The sequence below is a fragment of the Pyxicephalus adspersus genome, chromosome W, assembly GCF_032062135.1.
Source record: "Pyxicephalus adspersus chromosome W, UCB_Pads_2.0, whole genome shotgun sequence".
In the NCBI taxonomy this organism is placed as follows: domain Eukaryota; kingdom Metazoa; phylum Chordata; class Amphibia; order Anura; family Pyxicephalidae; genus Pyxicephalus; species Pyxicephalus adspersus.
The window spans coordinates 10722230-10732594 of record NC_092870.1 but is presented as its reverse complement, the minus strand read 5'-3'; the positions used below and the strand labels follow the sequence as shown (position 1 = coordinate 10732594).

The 10365-nt window shown below is 36.9% G+C and overlaps 1 protein-coding gene across 1 annotated transcript in view; it reads right to left on the bottom strand.

Moving 5' to 3' along the window:
• Positions 1-18: 18 nt before the first annotated feature.
• LOC140342800 (forkhead box protein O4-like) overlaps positions 19-10365 on the bottom strand; it is a 16602-nt gene continuing 6255 nt past the window's right edge. Inside the window, exon 4 of the transcript XR_011923157.1 lies at positions 19-4598. The gene's annotated coding sequence lies outside the window, so the exon portion shown is untranslated. The remainder of the gene's footprint in view (positions 4599-10365) is intronic.

Below are 10365 nucleotides of genomic sequence, written 5' to 3'. Positions count from 1 at the left end.
CTCCCGCCGCACCGACATCACCGGGAAACCCCGCAGATCTCGCGTCTCTGCAGTTCGCGGTTGGAGCTAGAAGAAGACAGGCGTGTGCCCAGGACCTGCGGGGAACAGCAGGACACCGGGGGACAGCGACAGAGCAAGGTAAGTGGGTTTTTTTTTCAGGTTAAAGCTACCCCAAGTGTGACTCGGGATTACTTTTAGCACCCAAAATCCACCCTGAGTCACACTCCGGATTACTTCTAGGGGTTGTTATGATTTCTCTTTTTTTGCATCCATGGAATTTTTGATTACTGCATCACGATAAGATTTTGGTGATTGTAAAGATTGAAGTCTCTCAGGTGGGGCGCTGCTGCCTCTTGGAAGGGATGGATGGGAGCTCAGTGGAGTCAATATATTGCTATCTACAGTAGTATCCAAGCTGTCAGGACATCCTTTAAGGAATTCCTCTGCTTCTTCTGCTGCTGTAGTATGCTTAAGTATGATTATTGCCTTGAAAATCATTTAGATGTAAAGTGGACGGATATGCTAGGGTAAAACGAATCCTGCCTTTAACAAGCACGGTGCAAACCTGCTGAAAAAGCTTGTATTTATGAGCCACCTCGGCAGAGTAGTCGGCAAAGATAAGGAGACGTACCCCTTCAAAGGCGAGATTACGTTGAGATCGAAAAGCTGAGAGAATTTTGGAATGGTCTGCATAGTCTAGGTATTTTACGATAAATCCGATAGCACACGCATCTGGGTTTCCATGGTCGCCAGTTGGGATCTGGATTGCAGCAAATCATCCGCATTAGTGGAGAATATGGTTTCAGCAGTAGTAAGTCTAGTAGTTTGGCTTTTAATCTCCTGCTTCAGTGATTTCATCCCTTTGGCCAAAGCTGTGTCGAGAACCTTCTGAATAGTAGGTTTCAAAAGGACTGCAACAGCCTCCGCTATTTTGGCATGATCATGGGGGAGATTCATCAGCTCAACCTCTGGTAAGGTAAGTGTGGAAGGGCCGTCTGCCATCTTAGATTGCGGCATGCGGCTCTTGTCCTTCTGTTTACCCGACGCTAGAGCTGTGGATCGCATATTTGGCAACAAATTTATGTATATCCCGACTGCCACAGGGTCGTGCCATGGGAGGAGGTTGGTAGGGGATGACGATCCTTGACACCGGTAATTTAGGCATTTACCTCTGAGTGAACTGGAGCCTCAGTCTGAGTGAACTGGAGCCTCAAAAATTATATTAAAAATGACAAATTAACTATATAACTATTCTAATAATAAGAAAAATATAATTATATGAATATACTTATAATAAATATGTTTTTTTGAAGCAAAAAAAGGGAAAATTAATTTGCTAAGTTAAGTAGAAGAATTTCATTAGGGAAGGTAAAGCCCAAAGTGAATTCTATTTGCCATTTTGAATTGAATAGCAAAAACCAAGTGGGAGAGAGGAAGCAGGGGAGAGACAGGGCATGCTAATTAGTCTTTTGGGGCATATATAACACACCTATTACTTGCTACCTGCTTTACCTTGTGTAAATAATGTGAAGTTTTTATAAAGTGGTATATACGTTAAAAAAATGAATTAGTCCAAAAATCTTTTATCCTTTGTAAAAATGATTTATTGGTATATGCTCAATATGAGCTGGAGTTGGACACTTTAAATGATACATACCAACTTATTAGGAATATGTTCCTAATATAGTTCATTACAGTATGGCAATGTTATAAGGTTTCCAAATCCTAATAAATAGGTCCTAAAACATTTCTTTGATAGGGATATCTTTCGATAGGGATGGCAAAATTAAGAAATTAATTTTCATGAAAATGTTTGCAAAACTATGGCCACATACTTTCCAGGAAAATCTGAATCCAGCAAACAAAACTCAAATTCTCTTCTCCCTTCTGGTTGTCTCATTGCCCAGTTTTTATATAAAGCTCCAAAACCAAGTTGTATGCTCTTGTGGCAGTGGTAACGATACAGTAATAATGTAGGCACACTTTGTAGCATACATTCAGCCATTTACTAGACATATACCATACTTACCAACCTGCCATAATTCCATTAAAAATATGCATTGTCATGGAACAAGGTCCACAGACTGAGATACCTGACAAGAATATTATACACTGCAGAAACGCATGCTAGTTGACTTTTTTCACAAGTTATGTGGTATTCTGGGACTAATTGTAAGATATTTCAGAAATGGGCTCTCCTACAAATCATTAGGCTTATAGATGTCATTTTTATTGTGTGGTAATACCTGGTGAAGAAAACCTCTATAAATCCACAAGTATGGTTTGGTGAAATAATAAAAAAACATTTTTCTGAAAAAAGGAATTTTTTATAATGTTTTGCAGTAGGTGATATTTGGGGGATTTAAATTTTTTTTTTTAAATTTACATCTGAGTCTAGAAGGTTTTAAGTCAAAAAAGACAACCATTCTTCATTACAATAAGCAGTAATATTAAATATTATTACTGCTTATTGTATTAAATAAAAAGTTGCTTTTTTGCATAAGATACCTAAATTATTGTAATGCATTTACCACTTGCCTTCATAAAGAACAATTTCCAATGTATTACTTGATATTGACCTTGATACAGTACTTCTATAACATATTGGTCTCCCTTTGAAAAATACACTAAACACATTTGACAGGTATTGTATTATAGAAGGTCAGTGCTTTAGACCATACCAGTGCAGATGTATGAAAAAACTGAACATTCAAATTGCATTTTTCCTTGAAGGTAACACATCATATACACACACACACACACACAAGATATATATCATTTTATTTTCCTTTGAAAACACCTGTAGAATATTCTTATGATGTCTTCAATGTGCTTCATGTTTGAAATATACCGTATGCCACTTCACAATGTCACTTTTATAGTCTTACTGTGTCTAAGTGGTAGGTGACCTTAGTGGAGATACAGTTATCCCTTCAGTAAACCCAAAACAGTAAATACACACTTACCTTCTACCCAGCAGATCAGTCTATCCATCCTGGAGGTTTCTTCCATCGGGTCCTGCGTCGCACGTGTGAGATCGGGAATTTTTTCTCTAGTGATGAAAGGGTTCCTTCTGATGCTCAGGCATGCAGAGGAACATGGAGCACCCCGAGTCTCTTGGGCTGTGTGACGTAGGTATCCCGGGAGGTTATGCACTCACATTCATTCTTGATTGCCTAGGCGATCGAGAATTAAGGGTGCCGTCCTGCACTTAAAAAAACACAAACCCTACCCTTTTATGTAAAGTGAAAATTCTGAGTTTAGGCACACTTTAACAGATATAACCATCAGAATAACCTATTACTGTACCTATTGGTATCTATTTTCAAATCAGATCTATGGTTGATAAATGTAATCCACTTCTGGTCTTTGTATGCATGGAAAGAGTTTAGCAAAAAGGGACAACACTTGCATTTTTATTTTTTTTTTTAAACCAGATGGCTGAAAATTAAATTACACTATATATTAAAAAAAAAACCTACAAAATGTTGTGTAGTAGTTATAAATGTACTATCAGAAGTAAACTTTAATGCAATTTTGGAAATATATATCAAATACATTTTTTACTTTTGCCAGTAAAGTTAAAATTAACTTATTTTAATTCTGTACTTGATGATAGCCATACACAAGCTTACTGTGTACTGCAAATGACCTGTTATTTTTGTCTTCCTATAATTCAAACTTTTCTGTCCTTAAATTGCCTAAACTCTTTAATAAAAATTGATCATCTGTCCACATTAGATATCTTCAAAATAAACAATCTCTGCAGCACTACAATATATCCTTCACAGAGAGTCCATGGAGCTGCTGGTGTTTACCAGTGCACCCTGAAAAGGGTTAATGACCGATCTTGGGTTGCAGCCCTCCGGTACATTAGAGAAGGTAATCTTCAGCTTGGAGACAAGGCATGTGTCCGTGTAGGCAGCAAAAGAGGCATAGTGAAGCGGAAGTCAGTAAGTGGGGAAGCAGCAAGTAGTACACAGGTACATGAAGGTCACAGGAGCACACACAAAAACTGGAATACACATTGGTGTCATTGGAGGAGGAGAAAGTAAAAGTGAAGGGGGACACTGGGCACAGTGATGCAACACAGAGCTATATCCCAGTGCACCTTTAATTGCCATAGCCAATCAAGACAATTGCCTTTTCAGTGGTTACAACAGGAGTATCACATACTGAATAAGAGACTGCAGCATGCAGTTATCAAGACAACTACCGTAAGTAACATTTTATAAAAGAGCAATGTTGACAGAAATTTGAGGTTAGAGTGGACTAGAATTGGTAAGCATATGTTGAGTCATTGTTTTCCTTTTATGAAGACCTCAGAGACAGGAGAGGATGGGAGGCTGTTTGCTGACCACAGGCTGGAAAGGATCTAAGCAATACTAATGGATTTTGATTTTGTTTGCCCTGACCTTCGGCCAGTTCTCAGATGATGCTCCCGGTGGACTACTTTGACATTCAGTCCTTCTAATTTTGCCTCACGGACTACTTTGAGCTTCACTCCATCTAATTTTGCCTCACAAGTCTGTGCTTCACCCTGGTTCCACCAGCTATTCAGCTGTCACCCTTTGGAGCCAAGGCACATCCATTGTATCCTGAGAAAATAAAAGAAATCTACACTATGTAGGTAAGACTAAGTAAACACTCCTAGCATAAAAGCACTAACATGTTTCACAATGTCTTTATTATAGTAAGTTCCATTTACTAGATTCCTTAAAATTCCTATAAAAAGTACAAATGAAACATTACGATATTTAAAGAGACCCTATTACCAATTTTAATAACAGTATATAAAACACGGAAAAAATCATGAACCTCAAAGACTTACTTGCAGTATGCATTCTTAAGGCGGAATTAACTCCTATGTTACACACCTGTCCTTGTTCCCTTGCAGGGTGCCTGTCATGTTCTTCCTTTACTTCCTCCTTGCTATCTTTAGCCATTTTGATTGGTCAGACTGGGATGACCTAACTCCAGCGCAGGTGTTTGGGAGTTCATTCATTCCCAGTATGCGCAAAGGAAGCCAGCAATTTCGTGAATCCTGGCAACCAAAGCAGATTTTGGGCATGCACAGGATAGCTTTTTTGCCAGAAATCCTGAGCAATCAGGCAGGTAGGGGGTAATATTGCAGACATTTTCATGTATCGCAACTTTTAAATTGCATTTTAAATAGCAACCTTGTAACATATACCGTAAACATTGTCTGTACATATCTGGATTACAAACTTGGAATATTGTTGTATTAAGATGACAATATTGCCACTTGAAAGATTTTCTAATCTGTGAATGGTTAACTTTCAGATATAATACACCCTGTAATGATTCTTGTGGCTAGTAGCCTTGTTATGACTTGATATACTTTAATTACAATAACTAATACACATATGATTCCAGTTACATATACACTTTAATTGCAACAACTAATACACATTTGATCCCTGTCACACATATATTTATTCAGATTCCTTGATCTTCGTTATTGTTAAGAATAAACATTTGAACTAGTATCTATGCATTATTGTGGATATTGGCTTTATTATGACTTGATATAATATAATTATAGTAAACATTTTATATATAAGCGATCCTGCTTATATATAAATTTGTGGACCTTGTAATCACTGCTGCCATTATTAATGAAATGAATCGAGTTGTTTTAATATATCTGGTATGCTTTGTTGTTAACCTCTTTATCAATCATCATGACTGAATCATTGTTTTTTTTCTTACCCTGTATTCAATTCAAGATACTGGGGATTCATATATGTCAGTGTATCCCTAGACTTTGTATGAAGCCATTAGTTTACTATCAGGATTTTATGTTATAGGTCAATATTAATCCCTCTTTACCTGGAACTAGGATTTCTTATTTAAATCCCCTTAATCAGCATTCTCTAAACTAATATAACTTTTCTCCAATCTATAATTTTTAATTCTTTCCCTCCCCCCGGGAGGTGCGTGCCCGTGTTCTTCGGGGATTTCCGCCATACGAGGGACGGGAGCACCCATGGGTGCTTATTTTCGCTATGGGTGTACAGGTTTGAGCGATGCCTGCATCAGGCATTTAGCTCAATACAACCTTCCCCCCCCCCCATATGGGATTGGTATAGTTACCATCAGCCCAGGACTTGCAAACTATGAGGGCTCTTGCCTCTTGCAAGTGAAGGTTTTCCGTTGAGGGGGGTGTGCGCACATAAACCCCCTGGAGGTATATCAATATTTCCATTTACATATAAGGGCGGAGAGGATCTTGTCTATCCCCCTCTGCCCTTACAAGACACAGCGCACGCGCGGTCAGATAACTAGTAAGGGCGGAAGTTCCCTTGCTTCCATCTTCCATTATGCACGCATGATCTATGTACACAGTCTATACGAGTTAACCTATTTAAGGGCAAGATGTCAGCAGCACCAGTCCTTTTGAAACTGGCTGCTGACATTTCGCTCTTACACTATACAGACCAATGATCAAGGCAAGTGATATGTTGCCCTGATACTGCCACCATCACACATACATACTTTACAGCGCTAATGAATCCAATTAAAGAGATATCACACTATTTCTTTCTCTTCTCATTGTGCAGTGTGGAGGCTTTAATACCCACTATACACCAACGAAGATCATGTAAGTTCCAACCTCATCCTCAGTTATTAAATACTGTAACACTAAATGAGTATACCTATAGAAAAAATATATTCTTTCCCATCAGCCACACGTGGATAGCCCTCACACATCAATATAGTGAAATCTGCAATATTTGCCACTCACCACTTGGTAATGTAAGTTCAACTATTTACCTTTTCTATAATATGCCAATTTATTTACTTCATATTTATACTGAAACACAACTATTTTTTTTCAGTTTATCAAGAACTGTGGACGCCTACAACCTCCTACTTATCAACATGCCATATATTCCTGTTAAGCACTTTCTAATCCACAATAAAAGGTATGCTTATAAAAACCTTGAATTCTGTTCAAGCATAAATATATAGGATACCTTAATGATATTGATATATGATATTTTTAGATTTTTCCAGACACTGTCATACTTTCAAACCAACCACGGACTCTTATTCTCTCCCCCCTTACATGTTTCGCATTAGTAAGTATACTATTTGCTTTAAACCGTCATACTATATACAATTTTTTTTATATATAACTTCTTTATATAATACACAGCTTTTGTATTCTCCAATCAGTAACACCCCTCTCCACTGTATAATAATCCTTGAACATGTTAAAACTACTTATGAACAACAGTGTATACCCTACAACTTGATCGCCATACGGTAATACGCTCTCTTCTATAGCCTTACAACGTTGCTGTACACATTTTCTTTTCTACACTATTAAATTTTATACCCCTAAGTTGGTCAAATATAACTAATTTTGATTTATATCATTATCTTTAGAGATTCTTAGTCAACACCACTGAGATACCCCGATATAGATATTTCTACATGTATTTTTTTTCCTCCTCTTCTCTACTCCAGTCATCATGATCACTTCATGTAAGTTAAAATATTCTCCTATACATATATTAACTATTGGTATATTTGTATGATGCTAATGATTGTATTGTATTTTCTTTTTTTTTTTGTTATCACCATTATTTATAGTATTTTGATCCCAATTATCCTCTGAAGAAGCCTCAGGGCGAAATGCGTCAGGTATTTAAGACACCTATATAGGTATACCTTATATCCGTGCAAGACTGTAATGGAATTAAGTCCATACAGGATGTCTATAATCTACAAGCAGACCTGGATGTACTGTTTGATTGGGCAACCAAGTGGCAAATGACATTTAATATAGATAAATGTAAAGTTATGCACTTAGGAGCTAACAACATGCATGCTTCATACTGTCTAGAGGGAAATACATTTGGGGGAGTCAGAAATGGAAAAGGATCTGGGGGTTCTGGTAGATCATAGACTTAATAACAGCTTGCAATGCAAAGCTGCAATATCTAAAGCTAGCAAAGTACTTTCTTGTATTAAAAGAGGAATAGACTGCAGAGATGGAGACATTATCCTGCCCCTGTACAAAGCATTGGTCAGAACACATCTGGAATATGCAGTCCAGTTTTGGGCACCAGTTCACAAAAAGGACATTGTGGAATTGGAGAGAGTGAAGAGAAGGGTAACTAAACTAATAAAAGGAATGGAGGAGCTCAGCTATGAGGAGAGATTAGCTGAACTAAATCTATTCTCCCAGAAGAGACGTTTAAGGGGGGATATGATCACCCTGTATAAATATATAAATGGTCCATATAGAGAACTCTCTTCCCCATTATTCACTTTGAGATCATTCCAAAGAACAAGAGGGCACTCTTTGCGTCTGTAGGAAACTAAGCTCCGGATAAGGAAGGGATTCTTCACTGTAAGGTCTGTGAAAATGTGGAATCAGCTCCCTCAGGAAGTAGTTTCATCAACTACTATAGATTGCTTTAGGAAAAAGCTGGATGCTTTTCTAGAAGCACAGAATATAACTGGGTATCCAGGCAACATCCGATTGCCTCATGGAGTCAGGATGGAATTTTTTTTTTCCCTGTTGAAGCAAATTGTACCAGGGTTTTTTTTGCCTTTCTCTGGACCAACTATGTCCATAGGGTTTTATATCTGGGATATGTTTATTTCCCTAGCGGTTGAACTTGATGGACTTAACCTAACCTACTGTGTAACTATGTAAACGCTGTATTTTATCTGATATATATGTAATCATTCCACTCGATTGAATATAATTAGTCTATGTAGGCCTATGTCACTAATAGGGCTAAACTTGAACATTTATTAAAAACTCCTCTTTTATTGAATACTTTTGCCTACTAAAAGTCTGTCTTCTCCCTCACCCCCTTTCTTAAAATTGAATTCATGCAAATCTCCTCTTTAGTATTCATTTACTCTGTGAATGCTGATGAGCCTTTAGCATTTCGTACCAGTGTACTTTTCTGTGTTTCTTGCTGTTTTAAAAGAATATTCTTGAAAAGTTTCAAAATTAGGGCTTACAGCACTTTGCAAAATTGATATCTTTGCATATTCCAATTAGTGAGCATATAGCATTACAATTAAAATTATGGACATGAAATGGATGCAACTAATAAAAAGTTTAATCATGTATATCTTGTTTTTGATCACCCAGCCAAACACCTTGGCAAGGTTTATTTTGCTAGTTTACAAGGGGGAAAAAAAGAAACATACATTTTTCAAAATACAATATCTATTAAATTACCGGTGGTTGTTTTTATGGTTCTCATTCAGCAGTCTTGGCCAAGGACAGTGTTACATTTCATAATCACCATTCCATTTCAGATTGTAGCCATGTATGATATTCTGAAATGTTTTTGGATATAAAAGAATGCTTCTATGCAACCAAGCATGTAATGCACTTTTTTAAATTCTGCTGTAAAATTCAGAAGAAGCAGTTACCTTCTAATACTTTGTTTATAGTAGTGTTCAGCAACATGTTTGTCTTTATATTTTTTTCATATTATATTATTTTTAAGAACACAACAGATTTAAATGTCCAATTTCCTCCTCTTGTATCACTTCACCATTTTTCCCAGAATTCTACATAGACTTGGAAGTAAAATAGCAGGCCTCCCAAGCAACATTAGTTTTATTTTGGTAAGATACTTAATGGGCCTAATTTATTAAAGCTCTCCGAGAGTAGAAAGGATACACTTTAATCAGTGAAGCCCAGTTACACCATAGCTGGAAGTAACATATGGTAAAAAGCCGAGAGAGAACTGTCGCCCTCATACAAGATGTTATGATAATATGTGACCTCCTAAATTTTGCTTCTATCTCATTTGTAATACAAAATTCTGACAGACATCAGAGATGGCCACTACGAATGAAATGGGAGACTCTGAAAGAAAAGGCCACCCCAATACATCTTGAAATTGAACAAACTTTTTAATGTAATACCTTCTCCTAGAATGTAATTCACACCTTAATAAATAAAAATCATGCCTTACCGATAAAGCAAAATTTAAAAATACAAAGTATATTATCTTTAGTTGAACTAGCACATGCTTACAGAGCATATTAATATGAGTCAGAAAGATAAGATACATGAGGTGTATTTTATCCTGTTGTGCCCTGGTTTAAGCCCTTATTCTCTCTTGAAGGGTACACGTAAGGCAGTGGATAAAAGTTGGTTACTAAACAAAAATAATAAAGCCTTTAAGAAATCTTTAGTCTGTTATCACAAAATGAGAATATATTTTTATGTTGCCTACCAAAAATAAAAAAGGTACAAAAATCACACCTTTTCGGACTGCATACAGCCAGCCATTCAAAAAAAATATGATGTACTCATATGATAAGGGTTGTAAAAATACCATGTAAGGTCCACCC